The sequence below is a fragment of the Protopterus annectens genome, chromosome 1.part0 (assembly GCF_019279795.1).
Source record: "Protopterus annectens isolate FY-2018-M chromosome 1.part0, PAN1.0, whole genome shotgun sequence".
In the NCBI taxonomy this organism is placed as follows: Eukaryota; Metazoa; Chordata; order Ceratodontiformes; family Protopteridae; genus Protopterus; species Protopterus annectens.
This window is the reverse complement of record NC_056725.1, coordinates 850,220,878-850,246,137: the sequence shown is the minus strand read 5'-3', so window position 1 is coordinate 850,246,137 and position 25,260 is coordinate 850,220,878.

Genomic DNA, 25,260 nt, shown 5'->3' with positions numbered 1-25,260 from the left:
ATGTATATATATATATATATATACATATACACATATATATATATATATATATATATACACACACACACACACACACACACACACACTCACGTGTGGTGGGTGTGTGTGTGTGTGTACATATTTGTATATGTGATTATGAAGGGTTATGGGTATCTGTTTGTATTCCAAGAAGGTGTTAACACTGAGGCGCTAGAATAAAGTAGTGATTTTTTACTGCTTGGCTGCATTATTTTATATATCCTAACTTTTTTCCACCTTTAGAAACTTTGGTTGTTGCTTCGATTTGGCATGTGGAGGTATTGTTGTGTTTTTTTATATGTGATTATAAGGCAGTTGAATATCATTTTCACTGAAATACAAATCACTGAAAAAAGCCATTGAAAACACATATCAGTAGCACATTTTGTTGAAACAAATTTCATATAAATATATCTTCAAAAGCTTTTTTGTGGGGGGGCAAGCCCCACACTTCACCCCAGTGTGGGAGATTTTACCCCCCTTCACTACATTCTTCTTTCTTAACTATACTGACTTCATGATGGCACAACCTCGGAGAAAAGAATACACACAGTGAATTACTGCTTGCACAAAAATACAAATGTCTGGAGGTGGGAGGGTATGATATGAGGGTCGGTATTGGCAACTACACCAGCAGCACCAGTGTTAATTGTTTATAGCCGTCTAAAGTTGTTTTAATCAATATACTTTCAGTAAATTGATTTTTCCGTGATTTCTGATTCAATGAAAATGACATTCAGTGAAATGCATATTAACACTATATAAATGTGTGTGTGTGTGTGTGTGTGTGTGTGTGTGTGTGTGTGTGTGTGTGTGTGTGTGTGTGTGTGTGAGGAATATGTATATTTGGTTGCTGGGTAACAATGAAGAAATAAAGTACTTGCAAAGGCTTCTGTGCATATCAGTGAGATTTACTATGAAAAAATAAAACATTTTGTATAGATAAATACCATCTACTTCCAATTGTCCTATCTAATTTAGTACTGCCACTTTTTAACAACAGTGTTTCTTCAAATAGGCGTTTCATATTTTACACTAAGGTAGTCATTTTAATATATGTTCATTCATATATACTAACTCAGTTTATGCATTTGCATTCAGTGGGAGGCAGACAGAGCCAAATACCGACTACTAGCTTATTACAGTAAGCAAAAACAAATGAGAACAGAAATACATTAAAGAAAATGACAGTATAATAAACTAATGATAAAATGTGCTAATGCCAGCTGAAAAAGTATTACAGCAGCATGTGCATTCAAATATTTGAATTCAAACACTGTACAAATGGACTGAAGCCTTGTCTGTATATTTATAATGGGTTTAGAAAAAGAGATAATATAACTTAAAGTGATAGCAAGCTTCTTTGAATACAAAATATTTTAGTATAGATTAGGAAGAGAGACAGAAGACAGACAGCTCCTTGTAGCGGCTAATAAAAAGTTCCAAGTCATGGTACTGGATAGTCAGAAAGGTTTAAAGCAATATTCTAACGAAAAGAGAGATGTTTTGAGTGTAAGGAGGATGAGTGAAGAGTTCTTGCATTGTTTTTGCATTTAAATACCAAGGTTAGCTCACAGCTACCTTGAGCTCTACAGCAGATTTACCTGTGTGGCCAGGGGTGCTACAGTCATGGGAGGCTCAGGCAGGTTTGAGAGCGCCTTGTAGGACACCTTACTCTACCATAGACCTAGCTTCCCTGATTAAAGGTGATGAAAGATTTAGTTTGGTTTAGTAACATTATGAATTGCTTGTTGAACAGTAAATGAATGGCGAAGCCATTCCCCATTGTATGTGAATGAGGATACAGTCTTGGTTGTGAAGTCTGTAGTCACTGCAGCACTCCATTTTGGTTTAATATGGGCAATTCTGCTATGCTTTCTGTATAGCGTGATCTTACATCTGTTATAATTAAAAGGAACCTACGTAGGAACTAGATTACTACCTGTGCAAGTGCATCAATTAAAGATGTGCTCACTACAGAAGGAGTTCTACTGATGCAATCAGCCATGACATCTGCAGCAAACAAGCATGTGGAAGTCTGGAAGGTTGAACAGAAGGCTGTTCATAAAGGAAGCAAACAGCAGTGGGACTGACTCAAACCTGAGACAAACTCTTATTTTCACTTGAGAGAGGTTGCAGTTTACTGTGGCTGATTTGTACTCTGAAACTTTTGACAGGTCAGGTGATTCCTGAACCACTTCAGATCAACATAGGCTAGTCTATCGCACTCCAGTTGATAAAGAAGACCAGAGTGATGACTAGTGTCAAAGGGCTTGATGAGATCAGCGTAGGTAACCCCTTTGTTTGTAGCATCTTTTCCATAACCTTATAAGAGGAAGCACTGCAGAAGATATCCTGTATTCCTTACGGAAATTATTCGGTTATTAAGAAAAAGGAGACATTGCTCCAAATAAGTCTTCTGCTGAGTGACAGCTGTGTTTTACCAGGATATGAAAAGTTGGTAATAAAACATGAAATAGGATGGTATGATTTCATCTTGCCTTTATATTTGTACATTAGTAAAGGGATATAACTGGCAGATATCCGTAAACTTATGAAAACATCTGATGACAGAAAGGTGTATGTGGTCTGCGTTACAGGGATATTTTTGAAAGCATTGCAAGCACCAAGGAATTTAGGCACTAACCAATCAGACCCAATGTGTTACACGCAGGTAATGACTGTAGCTAATGACTGATGTTCTACAAATTTACTGACTAAAAATGGAAATCATAATAAGAAAGAGACATAGGGCAATATGAGAGATCATTTATTTTGCTGGAAGAAATGAGGGTGCAGGGTGACTGGTTACTAAAAAATAAGGTAAAGTATTCTGCAATGCTTGTTGATTTGCTTTATTATCAGCATTGTGATTTCATTAAGCCACACCCGTTGGGTGTGTACCTTGGCTCTGGATGATTGTCACTGTTGAAGGGACACACAACCCCATGTGCAAAAATGGGAAAAGGGGTCGTGGATCGAGTCCTGCAACGCAGAGACTGAATGGCCAAAAGAATGGGCTTACATATACTAAGTTTGACATGCCATTTCTTGGAATATTGTCTTTTCTCCAAGGTATGACGATCCTGGATTTGGTGTATATAAGTTTGGGGTGTGGGGGGATTGCCCCCAGCAAAAAGAAGTTTAAAGGAGAAGAGCAGTTTTTAAGATTTGATCTTCTCCTGTGTTTTTGGTCTTTTTTTGGCTTGTTGGTGCTCAGTAGGGTGCCTGGATTTATCCTTTCTCATTTGTATATACATATATTTATGTATATTTATTTTAATGAGTTATTATGCAGTATCATTTTGGTGAATGCAGGCTCATAGCCTTCTTTCTCCATTTTCAGTATTTGTGCCACTGTTATTCATTCAAACATTCAGCAATCTTGTTTTTTTTTTTTTTTGTAAGATGCAGATCACAAGGATTCAAACAGAGTGATCAACAACATGTATTTGAATAATGTGGGTGGGAGTGACTTTGACCCACAATACTTTGGTAAGATATATTGTTCTTTTTATCTTTTATTGAATGTCTGATAGTAACTTTTTATTAGCAGAACTTTAAGCATAGTTTAACTAGAGTGGTCCTCAGGTCATGTTATCATTAACTTGGACTTTAATAATTAAATTATCCAACAATGTAGAGCAAATTTTAATTATTTGTAACATTTAGTGATTTGCTGTTGTGCCTCTGAGACAGCAAGCCTGAGACTTTTTTTCAGGGACCCCTAATCACATTTAGCAGTTTGCCCCTTGGTGTTAGTCCTTACTTTTTTATTAGTGGAGGTAACATGTATTTCCTTTGGTTGTATCAGAGATCAGCAGTGAAGCACAGCTGATGTGCTTTGGCATGACAAACAGCTGTGTATTCTGCTGACATTAGGGCCCAAGTACATGAGAAACCCCTTTATCTAATTGCATAGGCTTGCTTTTCTTCTTTTTGCAGTATAGTGTGTTTCTGGATTGTAGCCTTCTCTGGCTAAGGTGCACATTGTGAACTGTGGCTTGCAGGCATAAAGTACTGATCTTGTTAAAACCTCCACCTTCCTGTGATGTTTCCATCAGCCATAATCATGCTGCACTTCTTTTTGTTCTGTCTCGTGACATATCTTGCAAGGCGGCCTACAAATCATCCTCTGATCTTGCTCTGATGAACCTGTTGCACATCTGGAAAACAAATATCATCAGAGTTACCCCGTCCAGGAACCGAAATATCATCTGCAACATAAATAGGACATGTCGGATGGAAAGGTATGTGTCTCAGTGACTACCCCTTCTTTGTAACAGACCTCCCATTTCAAATGTAACTTGGACCAGTGGATGGGGAATTGGAAGTTTACCCCTGGTCTGGCACCCACTTCTCTAGCAGACAGAGGCAGCGTATAAATACTTGATCACCATGCAAAAGCCTACATATATCCCCTTAAAATAATCCTAGGGTATCAAAACATATCAGAGACATTTGGGAAGCATGGCTAGTCTTTAAAGCACCCCCCCCCCCCCCGGTTATTAGCCTAGTAATCTCCTATGGACCTAGCTACATCCTCCAAGGATTAAATATGGTCTACCCATACTTACACTACACTCTGCCCTTCTCCAAACCATTATCAGTGGCATCTGCAGACTTATTAATCTAGCTCTTATAACAAGCATTACTATGCCCCACTACAGAACGATAGCTGTATACCATTCCCAGATAGTTCTACACTCCTCGTTATGTCTGACCTTTAAATTCCTGCATGAATATTTTAATATTCACTGTCATCTTCTACAAGCCTGTTCTATAACATTCATTTCTCTAAATTATATTAGCCTCATTTTGGTACTTTTTTACATTGCCCCAAATCTGATTCCAGAATCATACTGAACATTATTTTCCTTTTAGCCAACAGGTCTGATTTTGAAGAGTACCAGCTACAGGAACAGCTGAGACTGACACTGATGGTGTCAGGACTGCCTGACACACTTCCCAAAGTTGTTAAACCCCATCCATAAATCCTATAATGCACTGTCCAAGTGGAAAAACCCAGTTCTTTCCCACTGCACTCTCTCCTTAGGTCATTGTTTTCCCCTATTTGGCCTCTTTCAATACCTGTCATATCATTGTATCACTTAGGAGTCTTCAAACCTTTTCCTCTGTGTACATATACGTATATATATATATATATATATATATATATATATATATATATATATATAGATTCACTTCATAATACTGAAAGCTCAAAACACTGAAACTCAAAACACTGAAACCAAAACAATGAAACTTCAAAATCTTGAAAACTCAAAACACTGAAACTCAAAACACTGAAAACACATATCATACATATATGCTGCGGTGGTACGGCGGTAGCGTTGTTACCTCACAGCAAGAGGTTCTCCCGTTTGATTCTCGGCGTGGCTTGGGAGTGCCTTTTGTGTGAAGTCTGCATGTCCTCCCCGCGGTTGGGTAGCGTTCGAAAGACATGCGTGCATAAATGGGCATGCCTTCATTGAAGGTTGGGCGTCGAGCTGGCACCTCGGCATTTCATAAAAATCTACTGCCAATCATTAGTGGACTGGAGTTCCGCTGTGGCGACCCCTTACCGGGAAAAATCCGAAAAGACAAACAACAACAACTGAGTTTAAACAACATAAATCATAGCACTTTCCACCAAGTGTAAGCAGGGCAAGCACCTCTGCACCTCCCATATGGGGGGCTGTGCCCCCCACAACCCCTGCAACTTATATATATCAACACCAAGATTGTACTTCACTACACTAAGTGCAATCTTGGAGTTGATATATTTAAGTAGCAGTGGGTGTGGGGGGTGCAGCCCCCCACATGGGGTGTGCAGGGGGGCTTGCCCCCTTTCTTACACTTGGTGGAAAGTGCTATGATTTATGTTGTTTATCAGTATATGTATAATATGTGTTTTCAGTGTTTTGAAGTTTCAGTGTTTTGGTCTTCTATATTATGAAGTTTTCTCATTTTCAGTGTTTTGAGTTTTCAGTGTTATGAAGTGAATCCATATATATATATATATATATATATATATATATATATATATATATATGGGTTCCTATCATGAAATTGAACGTTAAGAATGCCGAATATCGGAAGGCCGAACTTGGTAGTTCGAAAGGTGAGCATGTTGAAGCCACGGAAACTCGAATTCTTTCCCAGGTAAAGAATTTGGTTGGCTGGTTCTGCGGCTTCGGCATTTTCAGACCGGATCAAGGTAAGTGAACGACCGGGTAGTGACGGACTTTAAGGTTAGGGCGCAGGTCAGGTAAGTGTGCGGTAGTGACGGACTTTAGGGTTAGGGCTGTGTTAAGGATAGTGCATAGATAGTGGTGTATGTTAGGTTTAGTGTAGGTTTTGAAGGTGTTTGGTGTGATTGTGTTATGTATGTGTTTTTCGGAACAGCAAATCTTTTCCCTGGGAAAAAATTTGCTGTTTTGAAGTTTCGATGTTATCCGAATTTGATCTTCCAAGTTCGTATTTACGGTGTTCGACATTTTGGAAGTTCGATTTCGTGATATAGACCCATATATATATATATATATATATATATATATATATATATATATATATATGTCAAGTCTTTTTCTCTTTCTAAAGATATTTAGCCAGTTTTTTATTAACAGTTTCTCCTGTCTCATCAGTATCTTATACCGGCTTTAGATCATACCTTAGTAACAGCTGCTATTATTAAGTACCTCTGTAGCAAACAAATTCCTTTTACAGACAATGACACTCGGAGGACTTCTGTTTGTAGGGAGTTTAATGGCACCATGAGATATAGCTTAAATAAATTCCAAAATGTTTTCATGTCAGAGAATTTCTACCGTTTGGAACAAGAGTCCTCCACTTCTTTCTCCAAGTCTTTAGATATTAGAGTCTGCCAAGTACTGTCACAAAGAGCATGCTAAACATCATTCAGAAGCTGAGAAGTTTCACAAGCTTTCTTGCTGCTTAACTGGAAAAATATGTAAGGTACAGAAGCTAAACGAACAAAAAGTGGAATCCAAGACAAAACTTCCAAGCTTACATATCATGAACCTCCATTTGAGGCACTTTTGGCTTCTTCTATAGGAGCTGAGATTCTCAAGAGGTTTTGCCCCTTCTCTTGCTTTACAAATATGTCTAGTTCTATATTGTTCTCACCTCTAGTGATTCATCTTACTCATTTCATATCAGAGATCACTGACAGCTGCCGTTAATGAAAACTGACGGCCCAGACTTTCACCAAGCATCAGACCTCAGCAAGCCTAATGTTGGTCATACCTGATTCAGTGACATATATATTCATCTTGACTACATCCAGATAGACACCAGTTCAAATTATGCTGGTTTGAATGGCATGTATTCCACTGATGTTCACTCACCAGACATGTTTTTTTTTCTTATGTGTGCCTGTACAGCATTGGCTGGATAGGTGCCCCTTCTAAAGGTGTCTGTCCTCCCAGGATTAATCATACTTCTACAGCATTATACTCAAATATAAGGAGTGCCCCCTCCAGTTACTGCTGTGGAGAGACAGAGATTTCCCAGCCAGCTGTGCAAACAATAGTCATTTCAGCTGTAGCCCTTACTTGTAGAGCCCCCCCCCCCAACACACACACACCAGCTAGACTCCTCCTCATCAAAGTTTTCCCATCCTTCAAACAGTCCTTAGCAGAGCAACCTAGTAATTCAAAGAGGGATATAAAGTCTTCTTTATGGACACTTCTATAATCAAACTCACTTACAAAATGTCTAAAGAAGATCAAACATAATACAGCAACCATAAAATTAAAATCAGGTATCTGAAGATATTGATAATCAGAAAGGTCTCCTTTACTTTCTTCTCCACCAGATAACCCTAAATTTGAAATTATAAATGACACAGGAGAGGGATATTACCCACTGATACTATTTAATGCTCTCAAAGAAGGCTGCAGAATACATGTATTAGATCACAGCAGCCCTCCAGGGTGGTCCTACTACTGGTGGGCACCTTCCAAGATGTGGGCTCACTCTGAGACTGGGATTGCAGTATCCATGAGAAAGGACCAAGCTGTCCATCCTTTTAAAAAAGGGTTTGTTATCATTAGAGAATCTGCAACCATACATCTTTGTCTCAGTAATGGCTGTTAAAAGAACCCCACTCTTAAGCCTCTGGTTATCCATTCTGCAGGCATACAGTCACTGGGGTAGACTGAGTAAGTAAGTATTTCTGTGCTTCACCCTTTCCGCTGGGTGGGGGTGGGGGGTGGGGTTAAACTATGATACTCAAATTCTGTACTTCCATAAGACATGTTGGACGAGATATCAGTATTCTTTAGGGAAAGTGTCTGACAATGACCTCAAGAAGAGACTCAAAGTTTATGGCTTATAAAACTGGCAGCCTCATGGTCTGTGTGGTATGATGCAGCAGATCTATAACAGAGTGCATAATGTGCAGTTATATCATTGTGTTCTGTATTTGCACCCACATTTCATGTAGTGGATGTCTTTCCACTTCTCCTTCTGTATGCCTTACACCCTATATGGTGTCTGTTCTCCACCAGAAATTGTGCCCCGCGCCCTTCCTCCAAGGCATGAGAAGATACTCGAATGCACTTCATCCCATCTGTATGGCTGATATTTCCAACACACCAGTGGCTACATTACATTTATTGTCACTCTGCAGCCAATGGGCATTTAGCTACTGTAGTCAGGGTTCATACTGTGAGGGGTAAAGCTGCTTTTTGTTGTTATTTCAAAAATGCATCCATTATGAATGTCCATGCTGTGGCTACTTGGTCATCACTACATTCCTTTATCAAGCACTAAAGCTTGGATCCATTTTAGAAATAAACTTCCTTTGGCATTTTTCAGGATTATAAGTCTGATCCTTTTGGTTCCAGCTTGTCCTTCTGGCCCCTTCCTTCCCCTTTTAGAGATTTGTAGATTTTATTTAGAATTCTTTCCAGTTGTTCCCAACTACAGAGGCCCATCTGAAGTAATATATTACTTCATGTATGCCAGCAGTATCACTGGTTCATTGAAGGTGCTGTCTATGTGTGACACTTGTTTATTCTTTCACATCCCTCTTGTGTTATACAGACACTCTAGGTTTTTAGGTGCAATATTTTCTGTAAGTGTTAGAAATGTATAATTTTATATCCTTATGCAGTTTCTTTTTTCTTGCAGATGGATCATGCCATCTCCTGTGTGGGGCTAGGGCTGGGTATGGCTTTGTAGTTTGGAGCAGGGACACAATGGAGTGCCTTTGCGGGTGGGAAAGTACAGTTGTGTAAAATATTACCATAACGGTAGCTGTCCTTGCCTTCACCTCTGCAGTATTCATTACTTATGGGATTCCCTGCCATGAAGCCAGCCATCCGGCCAGTCTACCAAAATCTACTGTTGCTTTAAGGTACGCTGAACATCACCTACACATTCCTCATGTAGTGTAGGGCATAAAGGTGACATTCAGGTGTACCATCCTAAGAACTGATTGTCCCAGTAGGGGCAGCAGTCCAAGGAAAACCAAAGAGAACCGGCACATCCAGGAAGTAAAAAAAACTAGGGGGATGGAGAGAGGGAGTGAATACTGCAGGGGTGAATGCAAGGACATCTACCATTATGATAAGATTTTACACAACTGTACTGTGTCCTTACATTCACTGCTCCAGTATTCATTACTTATGGGAGAGTGCCAAAACTCAAGAAGAAATTTGGGAGGAGGAAGCAGCAGTAGACCCTTCCAAGAAGCCATGAAGAATGGCATTAGCAAAATCAGCTCTAGCTCTGGAGATACCAGCCAACTTGTAATGTTTGGTAAAGGTATGCACAGAAGTCCAGGTAGCTACTTCAAGATAGAATTAGTGTCTGAACCCTTGAAAATAGCACCAGAAGAAGCCACAGCTCTACTAGAATGAGCCTTTACAGAAGTAGGAAGGGTCTCGCCATAAAAAGTGTAACAAAAAGAAATAGCCTTTGAAATCCAAGTAGAAATAGTTTGCATGGAAACAGCCAATCCTAAAGACCAAGGATGAAAGGAAACAAACAACTGATGATTTTCTGATAGTTTTAGCCTTATCCAAATAAAATATGAGCTGTCTATGCACATCTATGATAGGCAGCACCCTCTCACTGTCAGATTGCAGAGAGGGGAAAAAATAGGCAAACAGAAGAAATCACCGGAATTCAAAAAAAAAAAAAAAAGCAAAAAACGGACAAAGGCAAACAGACCAGTGGTTAAAAACAGTGTTCAGCCTGGCAGCAAAGAAGTTCTGAAGATGGTATGCCTGAACGTCACCTTTATGCCCTATGCTACGTGAAGAATGTGTAGGTGATGTTTAGTGTACCCTAGTAGACTGGCTGGAAATGGGCTTCACAGCACGGAATCCCCTAAGTAATGAATACTGCAGTGATGAATGTAATGACATCAGTAGATCACTGGAGAGCTGACATGAGAAAGCATTAGGAAGGACACTCCAACTGTTACCCTGTGGACTGTGTCAAAGATCAACATATATGGTAACTACTCACAATTTTTTTGTATTTCACTTTATTAGGTATAATGTGTCTTTATTATTTTGCACATTTTTTAATTTCAACTGGTATATTTTGTCTTTCTTGACATTGAATATTTGATGACTTGTATTTCTCATGAGCATTTGTGCACCTCTGTAAGTAAATACTTGTGAGCTCTTTCATCCTATCTTATACTGCACATAAGGACTTAATCACACAAGTAAACAGTCACTGATACCAGTTCTCATCATAAGAACAGCAGTAATTAAAATAACAAATCAGATGAAACAAAGAATTAAAACATATATAAATGTTAAAATGTTTTAACAACTTGCTTTTTTAAATATATACATTTACCATGACATACAAGACATACGCACATGCACACACAAGAAACAAAAAAAACAAAGAATAACACACATTATTTAACTCTCTTGGCCCTCTACTCTGGTTTGATACTTACATAACCATGTAAACCAAGTAGACTATTTACAGATCATTGGATTTGCCAGTATTACTCCCTTCTGCTTAAATTTCATGACTTCATTCATTTTAATTTTTACCAAAAATATAATTCTTACATGCAAATGAATGTTAGAAAAGTGCATTGTATTCATCTTTATGATTAACTGCATTTTCCTGATCAGTGGCCCAGTGTTTGTTTTCTTCTACTTTTTACCAGATAAAAGGCATTGCATGACAAGCAACCTGACACATAAATCCCCCTATTCATAATTACAGTTATGATCTTCAGTGCTGACAACAGTTCATCCCATAGATTTATCAAAAATAAGGAATGGTTGACCTGTATCTTCACATCTTGCAGAATCCACGAGCAATGCCTCACTTTGTTTCAGTGACTTTTTTTTTTTTTATTTCTGTCACATGCCTTTTCTAACATTTCATGTAGAAGAATAACCAGTCAACACAGTTGAATCCAATGAAGTAGCAGTTCCAAAGATTAATAAAACTTCATAAAAATGTTAAAAACATCCAAGAAAAAAACAAGCATTTTCACACCTATTCAGGTGCTTCTTCAGACCTAATAAACAGGCATAGAATGCTGCATAAATACACACTGTTTCAGGGCTATCTCTTAAGGTCATGTGACCTAAGCAGTGCTCTTAAAGGAACATGGTCATTTAAACCCTTCCCTCTGTCACTTTGTAATTCTAAAATCCATTTAGTTTCAGTACAGTCTGTTTTAGTACTAACATCACCACCTCTAATGCTGACATTAAGAAGTTGTAGCACAATACACTTAAAATTATGAGTACCCCCAGCAACTAGAATATGTTTGGACAGTGCATTTCTTTTATCTTTTCTAGACACATCATAAATGTGTTCAAGTACATGGATTTTCAATGCTCTTTTAGTTTTACCAACATAAAAACTTTTACAAACAGTGCAGCTTGCTAAATAAACAAGATTACAGCTCTTACGATTTGCAAAGAAATTGAAATTGTAAACCTACTTGGTCTCAGGATGCTCAAATCTATCAGTAGTTTCAATAAACTTAATATGTGCCATCTTAGAGGAATTCAATACTCCTATGCATATATGATTGTATACTCCATGTAATCCACCTTCTTATGTCTAAATATGTTATTCATACTTTACATTGTGTTTTTTGTTGGCGTTTGTACACTTGCATTTATATCAACATTTCTTACTAATTTGTACTTAATGTATCATTGTTGTGGAGCTTTTCTCCCCGGGCCACTGCTGAAAAAGGACCTGTGTTCAGTCAGATTTTCCAGGTAAACAAATGTAAATAATAATAATAAATAATAATAATAATAATAAACTGACACATATTACAGTCTCTACAAGGATGAGTTCCTATTCTATTAGTAATCTTTGGTTTCTTCTGAACAGGTTTATAGCGCAACCTTTTCCTTAAAGAAATATTGTTCTTAACTCATTCACTCCAGTGGAGCTCAGGAAGTTGCACTGTAACTCCCAAAGGGCAGAGCCTAAGCCTTTTGATAGAATCAAATTATGTACTCACATTTCAAACAAATGTTCATATTTATGGAAAAATAGTGGTTATGAAAGAAGTATAAATGGCAAACTCTTCAGCACAAACTGTTTTTATAGTGTTAGTATTCCTTATGTTCTAGGTCTAAAACCAAATTTTATAAGTCACAGTAAACACACATTTTTCATATTTTGTAAGCAACTTACAATATCGCAGCAATCACTCAAGTTACACACATACTGTCGGGTAGCATTTTATTCTTCTAGCTTAGAGCTTTCATATGAGGTAAAGAGCTGTTTGTGTTACTTGGTTGTTGAGATATTTAGAAGAATGTGAAAATTATATCTATATAAATTAATATCTACTTACGCACACTAGACAGAAATCAAATATTAATGTAGTTGAGTTGTTTGCCACTGTGTAAGCTTTAAGATGAACTCTTTTAAAACCTTGTACATAGCATGATTTTGGCGTTATTAATGCAAATATGAACAAGCAATATTTAACACCTAGAAGCGTCAGCAGGTGTTAACTGCAAATGGACCTGGAGGCGTCATTCGGATGTACTAAGTTAAAACAAAATTTAGGAACTTCAAGTAAAATAGTATCTGATGTTGTAAGTCTTTGTTTATTCATTACAATTAGGACTTTGGTTCCTTCCTCGGAACCGATGCGACCATTTCCAAGCTCACGCCAGCCAAAAACTCTCAGCTAAGACCTACCCATAATGCCCCTCTCCTAGTTACTTCAGATCTCATTTGCCATGTTCCTCATCAGATGTGCTAGCCATCTCTCTCTAAGCTAAGTGGAAAATTGTGATTTTTAATATAGTTTCTCATCAAAATATCTTATTTTTAAGTCAATTTAGCCTTTTCTCCCTGTCTCCTGTAACCTACTTCTATTCCCTACCCTTACCTTGGTAATTAAATTTCTACCATTGTTGGTACTGTCCTTCTCTCCTGCCTTTGGTAGCCCCTTCCTTACCACTTGTGGTATTTTTTAATATCATTGTTGGTATTCCCTCACTTTTTTCTCTCCCTTCTTTTGTTTCTTCTATTAGGATAGCCTTGTTGCCTTACTATGTCAGACAAAGCTAAGTTGGGATTTAAACAGTGTGACAAGTGTGGGCGTAAGATGCCCAACTCAGATGGACACACTCGTGTCTACTGTTTGGGGGTGGACCATATTAAAGCTGACTGTGATATTTGTGCTAGTTTTAGTAATTGTACACTAGCAGAATGTAAAAATAAGCTTATTTTAAAAGGTTTAATTAAGACACCTTTTTCATCGGCTCTACCTGGGTCGGAGGTCTCACCCCCTCCAAAGACCAAAAAACATAAGGAAAAACGGAGTCACTCACTTCCTGCATCTCCGTCAGTTACAGAACCGAGTCAGGTCTGTGCTTATCCGGCGACCTCAGTGCAGACCTTTTCGGCACCAGGCTCTGTATCTTCTCCCTCGGTGCCATCTATGATATTCACCCCTATTTCGGTTCCAGCCTCAGCACCACTGACTTCAGTGCCGTCCTTGGATCCGACATTGGCTCCTATGACTGTACTTGCTTCAGCACCATTTCCGGCCACGGTGCTGATAGTTTCTTCGGTTCCATCGGCTCCTAAAGTTGAATATCTGCCAAGGACAAGATACTCTCCAACTTATGACCCTTTTTTTGGGGCAGAGGTTTAGCCCTTTTCTAGAAAGACCTGATTCTCCTTCAGCAGCCTCCTTTAGATCCAGCAGGAGTTTTTCTGAATTAGACCAAATGCAGGTTGTGGACCAGCTTCTGGCAGCTAGGGGATTGCCCATTCCAGCTAGACCTTCTGCCTCTCTTGGCTCAGAATCTTTTACTACATCTTCCCCTGTTTATCCTCCTCTGGTCTCTACTCAGGTCCCAGAGACCCCGGTACTGATGTCCACCCCGGTGCATACTGTCTTGGTTCCAATAGCAGTTATTTCCCTGTTGTCACCGACCACCCTTGCTGCATCTCCTCCGCTGGAACTGATGCTCTCTCGGAGCAGTGCTTGGACCATCCGTACCTTGGTACCTAGCCCGCCACCTATTTTCTTGCTGGCGTCATCTATGTCCACGGCTCTAATGGCTTCCAGTCCTCTTGGGGCTCCTCACCTGGATGTGGACTCCTCAGGGTGGGGTGTGACCCCGGTTCGAGGTTGTTCTTCTTGGATCCGGGCTCCCATCCCACTACAGACGGGTGTGCTTTCCAGGTGATGGAGAGGGTCCTTGCCTCTGCAGGCTCACCGTCAGCACCAATGACATCAGCATCAGAACCCCCCCCCCCAGCATGGAGCTGTCCCAACCCCCTATTTCAGGATCCCAGGCACGGGAGCCACAAGACCCCCCTTTGAAGGGAACCCCTTCTCTGGAGCCCTCCTCAAAAGATCCCACTGGGGAGCCACCCCTGAAGAAATGGTGCAAGAGGAAGCACCTTGATTCCCCAGAGGAATCTATCACCGAAGACACTGATTGTGATGAGGGGGAAGGGTCCCAATGGTCTTCCCCAAATGACATCTCATTCGGAGCCATTCTTGAAATCCTCAAGCGGCGGGGAGACTGGAAGTCCTCTAACCCTTCTTCTGAGGAATTGGTGTTCTTGCAGGCCTTCCGTGCCCAGCCATCTACTCCCTGGGTGACCCCACCGGCAGATGACCTTGTTAAGCTCATTGTGCAGCATGCCTGGAAGGCCAAGGACAATGTAGAACCTGTCCCCCCGAGGCCAGACAAAATTTTATCTACACCTGAAGACCAGCCCCACTGGTCCAAGCAGTTGACAGTTGATTCCATGGTCATGGCGACGGCCATCAAGATGGAACTGGCAGAAGATAGTTCCTCTGTCCATCCTCCAAACAGGGAGTCTCGGACCATGGACACACTAGGGAAGCGGACCTATACTTCTGCGACTTTTGCCATTCATTCGCTGAACTATCTGGCACACTTCACTCACCTCCAAAGAGACCTAATATCTGAAATGTCTTCCTCTTTGGTGGGGATACTGCCTGATGATCTGCGTGACACTGTCGCCTCATAGCTAGCTACCCTTGAATTCATCTCAAACTCCACAATGCGTTTGATATCTCACACCACCGAGGGGGCAGCTTGAGCTGCCGCATCAGGCATTGTCATGAGATGTAATGCTTGGATGCAGTTGTGTGACTTTGCAGACCCCTTTAAATCTTCCTTCGTCGATGCACCTGTCAACGAATCTGTACTTTTTGGAACCAAAGTACGAGACACACTTGCACAAAGTGAGAAAGATGGAAAGGCCTTGTCTGCTGTGGATATACGCTTTTCCAACCCCCAGAGGTCCTACTCCAGGAACCAGAAGGGAGGAAAAATGTGGCTCAAGAAATCCCAAGGATCTTTTCGTGACTCTCGTGGTGAGCAATTCCCCTGGGGCAGAGGGGGCAACTCATCTGGAAGACGCCCCTTTTGGGGTAGAGGGGGTCCACGTAACCAGGGCACTAGAGATTCTTTTTCAGGCAGACCCTACCAGCCCTCCTGAGCAGCGGCCCGATTGCTTTCCTCTCGAAGCAGTTGGGGGTCGTTTTTCTCTGCACCTACCAGCCTGGCAACTTATTACTATTGATGCTTGGGTGCAGATAGTAATATCCAGAGGCTACCAAATACCATTCGATTTAACTCCCAGACCCGACAAACGAATCCCCGATGTACCATCCATTTCTATGACCTCATGTGATTCACAGCCCGTGGATCATGGCTCATTCCCAAGACCTGTTATCTCATCCTCAGGGACTGATTCATCCGAATCTCCACAGTCTCAAGCTCACAGATTAGTTCCTCCACTTCAAGTGATTGCCAGGCTGCCTGACATCCCATCTCCTGTTCGTGAAATTCTTCTGGCTTCACACAAACCTTCCACCAGGAAAGTTTATTCTAGTAAATGGACTAGGTTTTCTATTTGGGCCAAAGATCAGAACATAGATCCCTTCTTTATGTCTCTTCAAAAGATCCTTCAATACCCGATGACTCTTTTTACATGCAGGAGCCTCAGCATCGACGATCACTGTACATTTAGCAGCTATAGCCAGTTTTCATAATGGATTTGATAATTCTTCGATTATGTCACACCGCCTATGCAAGACATTTTTGAAAGGAGTATTACACGTTAAACCTCCTGTCAAGCCTCCCTTAGAACCCTGGGACTTGACTTTGGTGCTTCAATCTCTCACAGGTCCTCCTTTTGAGACTTTTGATTCATGTGATTTAAAGTTTTTGTCATGGAAAACATTACTTCTAGTAACACTGGCATGTTCTTACATGTGAAGATAGAAACAAAACTATTTTAGGTGAGATTCCTAAATTTTGTTGTAAGAACAACATTTCTTTGAGGAAAATGTTGTGCTATAAACCTGTTCAGAAGAAACTAAGGATTACTAGAGACTATAATATGTGTCAGAATATTGAAACTACTGATAGATTTGAGCATCTCGAGACCAAGCAGGTTTATAAATTCAATTTCTTTGCAAATTGTAAGAGCTGTAATCTTGTTTATTTAGCAAGCTGCGCTGTTTGAAAAAGTTTTTATGCTGCTATAACTAACAGAGCATTGAAAAAAACGTATAGAAAAGATAAAAGAAATGCACTGTCAAAACATATTCTAGTTGCTGGAAGTACTGATACGTTTAAGTTTATTGTGCTACAACTTCTTAATGTAAGCATTAGAGGTGGTGATGTCTGCACTAAAACAGAATGTACTGAAACTAAATGGATTTTAGAATTACACAAGTGACAGAGGGAGGGGTTTAAATGACCATGTTCCTTTAACGCCACTGCTTAAATCACATGACCTAAGAGGTAGACCTGAAACTGTGTGTATTTAAGCAGCATTATATGCCTGTTTTATTAGATCTGAAGAAGCACCTGGATAGGTGTGAAAGCACTTGTCTTTTTCTTGGATGTTTTTAACATTTTTATGCTGTTTTATTAAACTTTGGAACTGCTACTTCATTGGATTCAGCTGTGTTGACTGGTTATTCTTCTACTTGGATTGTTTGACTTGTGTTTAACCAGTCTTCAACCATCTGCCCTGGTTTGCCTTCCTTCTTTACTAACATTTGTTTAATATTTTTCCCATTTTTCTCAAAAAAATTGCAGGTTCAAGACCTATGACTTCACATACTGTTATATTGGTTGATAGAATTTTACAGTTATTTTTAATAATGTGTCAAAACTGTCATAGAATCATAGAATTTTACAGTTATTTTTAATAATGTGTCAAAACTTTCATAGAATCATAGAATTTTACAGTTATTTTTAATAATGTCTCAAACTCATAGAATGAACTCAATTCCCATTTCTTGGTTCAGATATACAGTTACCTTTTGTCTCTTCTATAAGATGTCTAACTAGTTTGAATTTATAGTATCTTTTCTTTCACTGGTCATTTCTGTTTCACTTGTCTTTAAAATTATGAACTGTAACACTTTTCCACAAACTTCTCCACTAAATCTATTGCCTGTACCACATATTCATTATCCACAGTAGTTAACATTGACAGTCTAATTAAGTGGCTTCTAAAGACATTTTCTTTAAAGTATTTTGGGTGGGCTCTCTGTTATGAATATAAGTATAACATGTATACCATTTCCTATAAATTTTGGTATACAATTAGTATATTTAACACTATCTATTACCACCAAATAGCACCCCCATCATTTTTCATAAAACATCTCTCTTTGTCTTGTATTAACATTACATGGAACCCTTTCTTCAACAGTTAAGTTATAATATCTTTTCTTTGGCTAAACATTCAAAATGACCCTTATTCAGATTCACAAACTGTTTCAAAAATCTGAATTGTGGGGTGCAGTGCTGGGTTAAAAATCACTCAAATATGCCAAATGCTCCAAAATCAATTCCCTACAAAATGATTTAATTGCCTCTATTTCATTGGTTCTTTTACATGATAAAAAGTCAAAGATGGAAAAAAAATCACTTTTTATAAAAAAATCAACATGAAATAGTCATCTACTTCATAAATAATTCCTTGTTTTCAGTCTGTGTTATCCCCTGGAGCATGTTCAGGACCCATTCTGAAAAGTTCTCCCTCTTTTCTGAAATTCTCTGTTTTTGCTGCTGGAAGCCTTAGCCAACTCCTTCCTGCACTTTAATAATGCAAGCAGTGGTTCATTGACAAAGTTTCGGCTCGCCAGTGTTTGTCTTGGCTCTTGGCTGACAACCTGGGTGATCTACATGGTGGTGTTGTCAAGAGTGAAGTCTCTAATAACACTGTCAATGATTGACTGCTGGTTTCACAAAACTTGATTTATTTTTCAAGCACTGCTTATATACCGTGCTGGCTTTGTAGTCATAGGTTGATAGGTAGGTACTAGGCTATCGGCCCAAGGGCCTGTGTCAGCCTAGCAAACAAGGTTCCATGGCCTTTGCCACCCAAGAAGGTTATTTTTCTTTGCCCCTGTTGAGCAGAGCCACAGAATTGATCCCCGGGGTAAATTTCCTATTTCCCATCCACTCATCAAGATTTTTCTTGAAGAGTGCTATTGAGGAACTCTGCTTGATATAGATAGGTAGCTTGTTCCACAGTATGGGAAGTCTCTGGGAAAGGAATCTATCCCTCCAGCATGTTCTGTTTATTGTGGTGACAAGGTTTAGGTCCCTGGAGCTTGTGGTTTGGAGAGATTGGGATTTCTTTAGGTGGAGCATGTCCAACAGCTCTGGGTTTGACATAGCTTTGTATGTGAGGCAGAGGTCGCCTCGGAGTAGGCGATATGCTATGGAGTGAAGCTGGAGTTTTTTGAGACGGTCAGCGTAGGGCATCTGTTTGAGTCCTGTAATCCTCTTTGTGAGGTATTTTTGTGGCCTTTCCAGCTTTTGCAGATGTCTTGTGAGAAACATACCAAAAGGAGCTGTTGTACTCAATAATGAGTCTAATGAGAGCCGAGTAGAGGGGAACAATGACCTCTTTTTTCTGGATGAGAACCCTTTTGTAATGAGGTGTTGAGGTGTGCCACGTAGAAGGATTTCCTGACTACTGTGGCGATGTGATTATCAAAGGAGAGACTACTGTCCACCTGAGTCCCAAAGTCTCTTATCACACCTTCGTCGTGAAGTGGACTGCTGCCTATATGGTAGTTTATGGGTACCGAGTTCTTACCAAAGGGGATGACAATGCACTTTTTGGCATTGAGCTTGAGACTGTGGCTCTGGCACCAGGCATCAGTCTCGGTGAGGCCCTCCTGTAGTATGTCCACATCGTTCGGAGACTCAACTATGGCACCTAGCTTGCAGTCATCTGTGAACTTCATCAGCCAGAGGCCCTCTGTTTTTGCCTGTACTTCAGAGAAGTAGATACCAAACAGGAGAGGACCCAGGACTGAACCCTGTGGTACTCCACTTGTCACAGGTTTGAAATCAGATTTGATGTCTGCAACTTTTACAGTGTGGATTCTGTTGGTGAGCCAATTGGCAACCCATCATGTGATGTATGGATTTATACCCAGTTTAGTGAGTTTATCTATGACTCCAAAATGGGGATGGTGTCGAAAGCCTTGGCGAGGTCAAGATAGGCTGTGTGAACTGCTTTACCCTTGTCTATAGCTCTGGTGACTGTTTCAAAGAAGTCGATCAGCTTCAGGAGGCATGATCTGCCCGTCACAAACCTGAACTGGGTGGGGTCCAGAGTCTGGAGGTTACCAATGTCTTTGTTTATGAGTTCCATGATGATACGTTCCATAATTTTGCAGACCAGGCTTGTCAGGCTAATAGGGCGATAGTTCCCGATGTCCATTGTAGCTTGCTCTTTGTGGAGTGGTATAACTGTTGCTGTGCACATTTCAGCAGGTACAAAGCCTGACGTGAGGCTGTGATTGAACATTGTGCTTAGAAGCTGAAGTTCGTGTAGAGCGCAACCTGGGATGTTGTCCGGTCCCATGGATGGTATGTTCTTGGCTTTGGAGAGCACAATTATTACCTGCTCAATTGTGATTGCAGGGGCACTGCATTCTTCCTGTATGGATATGGGCCCTTTGGGGGAGTGGGGGGGTGTAAAGTTGGCACTGAACCTATCAGCCAGGATGTTGGCGATATCAGTTGGTTCTGTAATTTTCGTGCCATTGTGCTGCAACTCAGAGCAGATCTGGGTGTTGCCTCTGAGATTCTTGATATAGCTATAAAATGCTTTGTGGTTGTCCTTAGAGTCAGTGGCAATCTTGTTTTCATGGCTGGCTTTGGAGGATTTTATGAGGGATCTCAGCTTCTTGCTGAGGCTGACTAGGGAGCTCTTCCACTCATGGGATTTTACTCTCTTTTGCAACAGTTTCTTCCTTCTGTTGTAGAGTTTGTTTATAGCAGTGGACCACCAGATCGGCTTCCTTTTTTGGAGGATAGCGTCTTGGTTCTGCTAGAGATAGCACAATCCATGCACATGTGTAAGTGCATATAGAGTGCATTTGCATAAGATTTGGCAGTCGTAACTGCATTGTCCATCTGCATGGGTGTCGTGACGTTTGCCACTTCTGTCTTAAGAAGCATGAAGTTGGCTTTAGAGAAATTTATTACAGTGGTTTCCTTAATGGGGGAGAGGGCGGGATGTGGATATCTTTGGTGATTAGCTTATGGTCTGATCTGACGAACGAGGAGTTGACTTCAGGTGTGGAACACCGGTCACTCATGTTGGTAACGACTAGGTTTAGGATATTATTGCCCCTGGTGGGGGTGTGGATGAGTTGATCCAGGGCATTGGAGTTTATGAATTCTAGAAAGTGTTGAGGGATGGAGTTGGTACATAAGTAGTTTTCCCAGTTAATGGTGGGGTAGTTAAAATCGCCCATTATTAGGGTGTTTGGTTAAGCCCTAATATTTTCCAGTATATCAAGAAAAGAGGAGTGGGAATCCTGGGGCATGGTGGGGGATCTGTAGCAAGCTACAATATGGATTGCAGTTTTTCCCAGAGTTAGTTGCACTTGGATAATTTCAGATGCATTATGTTGGGCAACTAGCCTGGAGGTGTGGATATCTTTAATGAATATGGACACACCTCCACCCTTGGTGTTTCGGTCCTGGGTAGATGGCCAAACGGTATGATATGAGTTATATCCTGGTAATGCAGGGGTGCTCTCTGGAGCCTTGAACCAGGTTTCACTCACTGCACAGATATTGATGTTCGCCATTTTAAGGAGTGCCTCGAGTGAGTGCATTTTTAGGCTTAGGCTTCTAGCATTGAGTAGCATTACCCTCAGTTGCTGCTTGCCTGTAACTGTTACAGTGCTGGGTTTGTCGTTTGAACCTTGCCTAAAAAAGGCACTATAGGGGTGGCAAGAGCCTTAGCTAGTATCAGGAATCCCAGGGGCGACAGATGCAGGCCATCTCTGGCAAAGCATTGTGGCCTGTCAACTATGTGGTCCCAGGCAGACAGATATTGGATCCCCTTAAAATTACACCAGAAGCTTAGCCAATTATTGAAGTCAGTCATTTTGTCCTTGTACTGTGGTATCATTCTGGGAGATGGTAGGATGCTACTCAGGTCTTGGGTCAAACCTGCCTGGATTACAAGATCGGAGAGCTCCTCCATGTCTCTTTTCATGTAGTCCAGGGAAGTACATCTCAGACCAATAACCAAAAAAGAGAAAAGTTTTCACCTCAAGAAATAAAACACAAGGCATAGTTCCAGGACAATAAAGGCTGTCTTCCACTAATGTAGGAATTTCCTTCCACAGGTGTTTCGTAATGTTAAACCTGTTCCACTCCTGGCGTTCGTATATATATCTATATCTATATATATATATATATATATATATATATATATATATATATATATGCACACACACACACACACACACACACACACACACACACACACAAACACACACACACACACACAAAATGAATATAAAACGTTTACACACCCCTGTTAAAATGCCAGTTTTTTTGTGATATTAAAAAAAATGAGACCACAATAAATCATTTCAAAACTTCTCCCATCTTTAATGTGACCTATAACCTGTACAATTCAATTAAAAAACAAATCTGTTAGGGGAAAAAAAATAAAAAATAAAAAACATACAATACGCTGGTTGCATAAGTGTGCACACCCTTAAACTAATACTTTGTTGTGTGCACACAGCCTTAAACTAATACTTTGTTGAAGCACCTTTTGATTTAATTAAAGCATTCCGTCTTCTTGGGTACACACCTGCCATTAATTAAAGAGACTCTGATTAACCCCACATAAAGTTCAGCTGTCCTAGTTGGATTTTCCTGACATTTGCTCAGTTGCCTGCTACAACAAAAGCCATGGTTCGCAGAGATCTTACAAAGCATCAAATGGATCTCATTGTCAGGAGAAGGGTACAAAAAAATTTCCACAGCATTGGATACACCATGGAACACAGTGAAAACAGTCATCAAAAAGTGGAGAAAATATGGGACAACAGTGATATTGCAAAGAACTGGACGTCCATCCAAAACTGATGAAAAGACAAGACAAAAACTGGTCAGGGAGGCTGCCAAGAGACCTACAGCAACACTGAAGCAGCAAGCACTGGTTGTGTACTACATGTAACAACAATCTCCAGTGTTCTCCATATGTCTGGACTATGGGGTAGGGTTGCAAGATGGAAGCCTTTTCTTACACAGAAAAACATCCAGGTCTGGCTAAAATTTGCAAAAAATATGTCGTCTCCCAAAAGCATATGGGAAAATGTGTTATGGTCTGAAGAGACCAAGGTTGAACATTTTAGCCACAATTCCAAAAGGTATGTTTAGCGCAAAAACAGCACTTCGCATTGCCAAAAGAACACCATCCCCACAGTGAAGCATGGTGGTGGCAGTATCATGCTTTGGGGTGCTTATCTTCAGCTGGATTTTAGTCAAGATGGAGGGAATTATGAACAGTTCCAAATACCAGTCACTTTTAACCCAAAACCTTTAGGCATCTGCTAGAAAGCTGAAGATGAAGAGGAATTTCACCTTTCAACACGACAATGACCCCAAGCATACATCCAAATCAACAAAAGAATGGCTTCACCAAAAGAAAATTAAAGTTTTGGAATGGCCCAGCCAGAGCCCAGACCTAAATCCAATAGAAAATCTGTGGGGTGACCTGAGGAGGGCTGTGCACAAGAGATGCCCTCACAATCTGACAGATTTGGAGTGCTATTGCAAGGAAGAGTGGGCAAATTTTGCCAAGTCAAGATGTGCCATGCTGATAGACTCCTACCCAAGAAGACTGAATGTTGTAATTAAATCAAAAGGTGCTTCAACAAAGTATTAATTTAAGGATGTGCACACCCAACAAAGTATTAGTTTTAGGGTGTGCACACTTATGCAACCAGCGTATTGTATGTTTTTTTATTTTTTATATTTTCCCCCTAACAGATTTGTTTGTTTTTCAATTGAGGTGTACAGGTTATAGGTCAAATTAAAGGTGGGTAAAGTTTTGAAATGATTTATTGTGGTCTCATTTTTTTATATCACAAAAACCTGGCATTTTAACAGGGGTGTGTAAACTTTTTATATCCACTGTATATGTAAGTGCATATATATCTATATGTAGCAACTGCCTCATGTATACAGACAACCCTCTCCTCTTACCTCCCAACACTCAAACTTGTGAGAGATGCACTTATATCACCAAATTGGAAGCTATGCACTCTCCAGCCAAGACCAGACTAGCTGGTCAAGAGGAGAAGTTCAACACCTGCACCACACCTCATGGAACACATAGCCCTCCAGAACACCCACTATCACAGCTCTCACATAAAAGCACAAACCACAGACCCACCTTCGCAGAAGCACTCAATAGAAATTTACCCAAACAGCAGAGACCTCCAAGACAGAAATGCACTTGACCACCACAACACCACACAAACCAGAGGATACATAGCTCACTTCCACAGTATGCCCCTCAACCTAAGCCCCTAAGGCAAAACACTTTGCCCAATACACTAATCATAGGTGACTCAATAGTGAGGCACACAGATGTCCCACTCACTAGGTTGAATAAGGAGAAGGTAACAGTCAACTGTCTATCAGGTGCCAGAATCCAACACATAACACACGCACTCAGATCACTCCACAACAAGTACAAGTATGACTCTGTCATTGTCCTTGTGGGTGTGAGTGATCTGAGACACACCTCCCTGGACTACATGAAAAGAGACATGGTGGAGCTCTTGGATTATGTGGTCTAGGCAAGTATGACACTAGCCCTGAGCAGTATCCTACTGTCACCCAGAATGATACCGCAGTGCAAAGAAAAAAATGACTGACTTCAACAATTGGTGTCATTCTAAGGGGATCCAGTATCTGTCTGCTTGAGATGACATGACTGACAGACCTCGATGCTTTGCCAGAGATGGCCTGCATCTGTCACTCCTGGGTTTCCGGGTACTGGCTAAGGCTCTTGACACCCCTATAGTAGCATTTTTAGGTGGTGTTCCAAAGACCAAATTACCACTGTAACAGCTATAAATAAATGCAATCTGAGGGTCATGCTGCTCACTGCTAGAAGTCTAAATCTCAAGATGCACTCACTCAAAGCACTCCTCAAAATGGAGAACATCGACATTTGTGCTGTAACAGAGACCTGGTTTAAAGCAGCAGAAAGCACCCCTGTGCTACCAGGCTATAACTCATTCCACACCTTTCGGCCCCAAAACATGGACCGAAGCTCCAAAGGCAGTGGTGTCTTCATATTCATAAAGGATATGCACACCTCCAGACTAGTAACCCAGCATAATGCATCTGAGATACTTCAGGTACAACTAACATTGGGTAA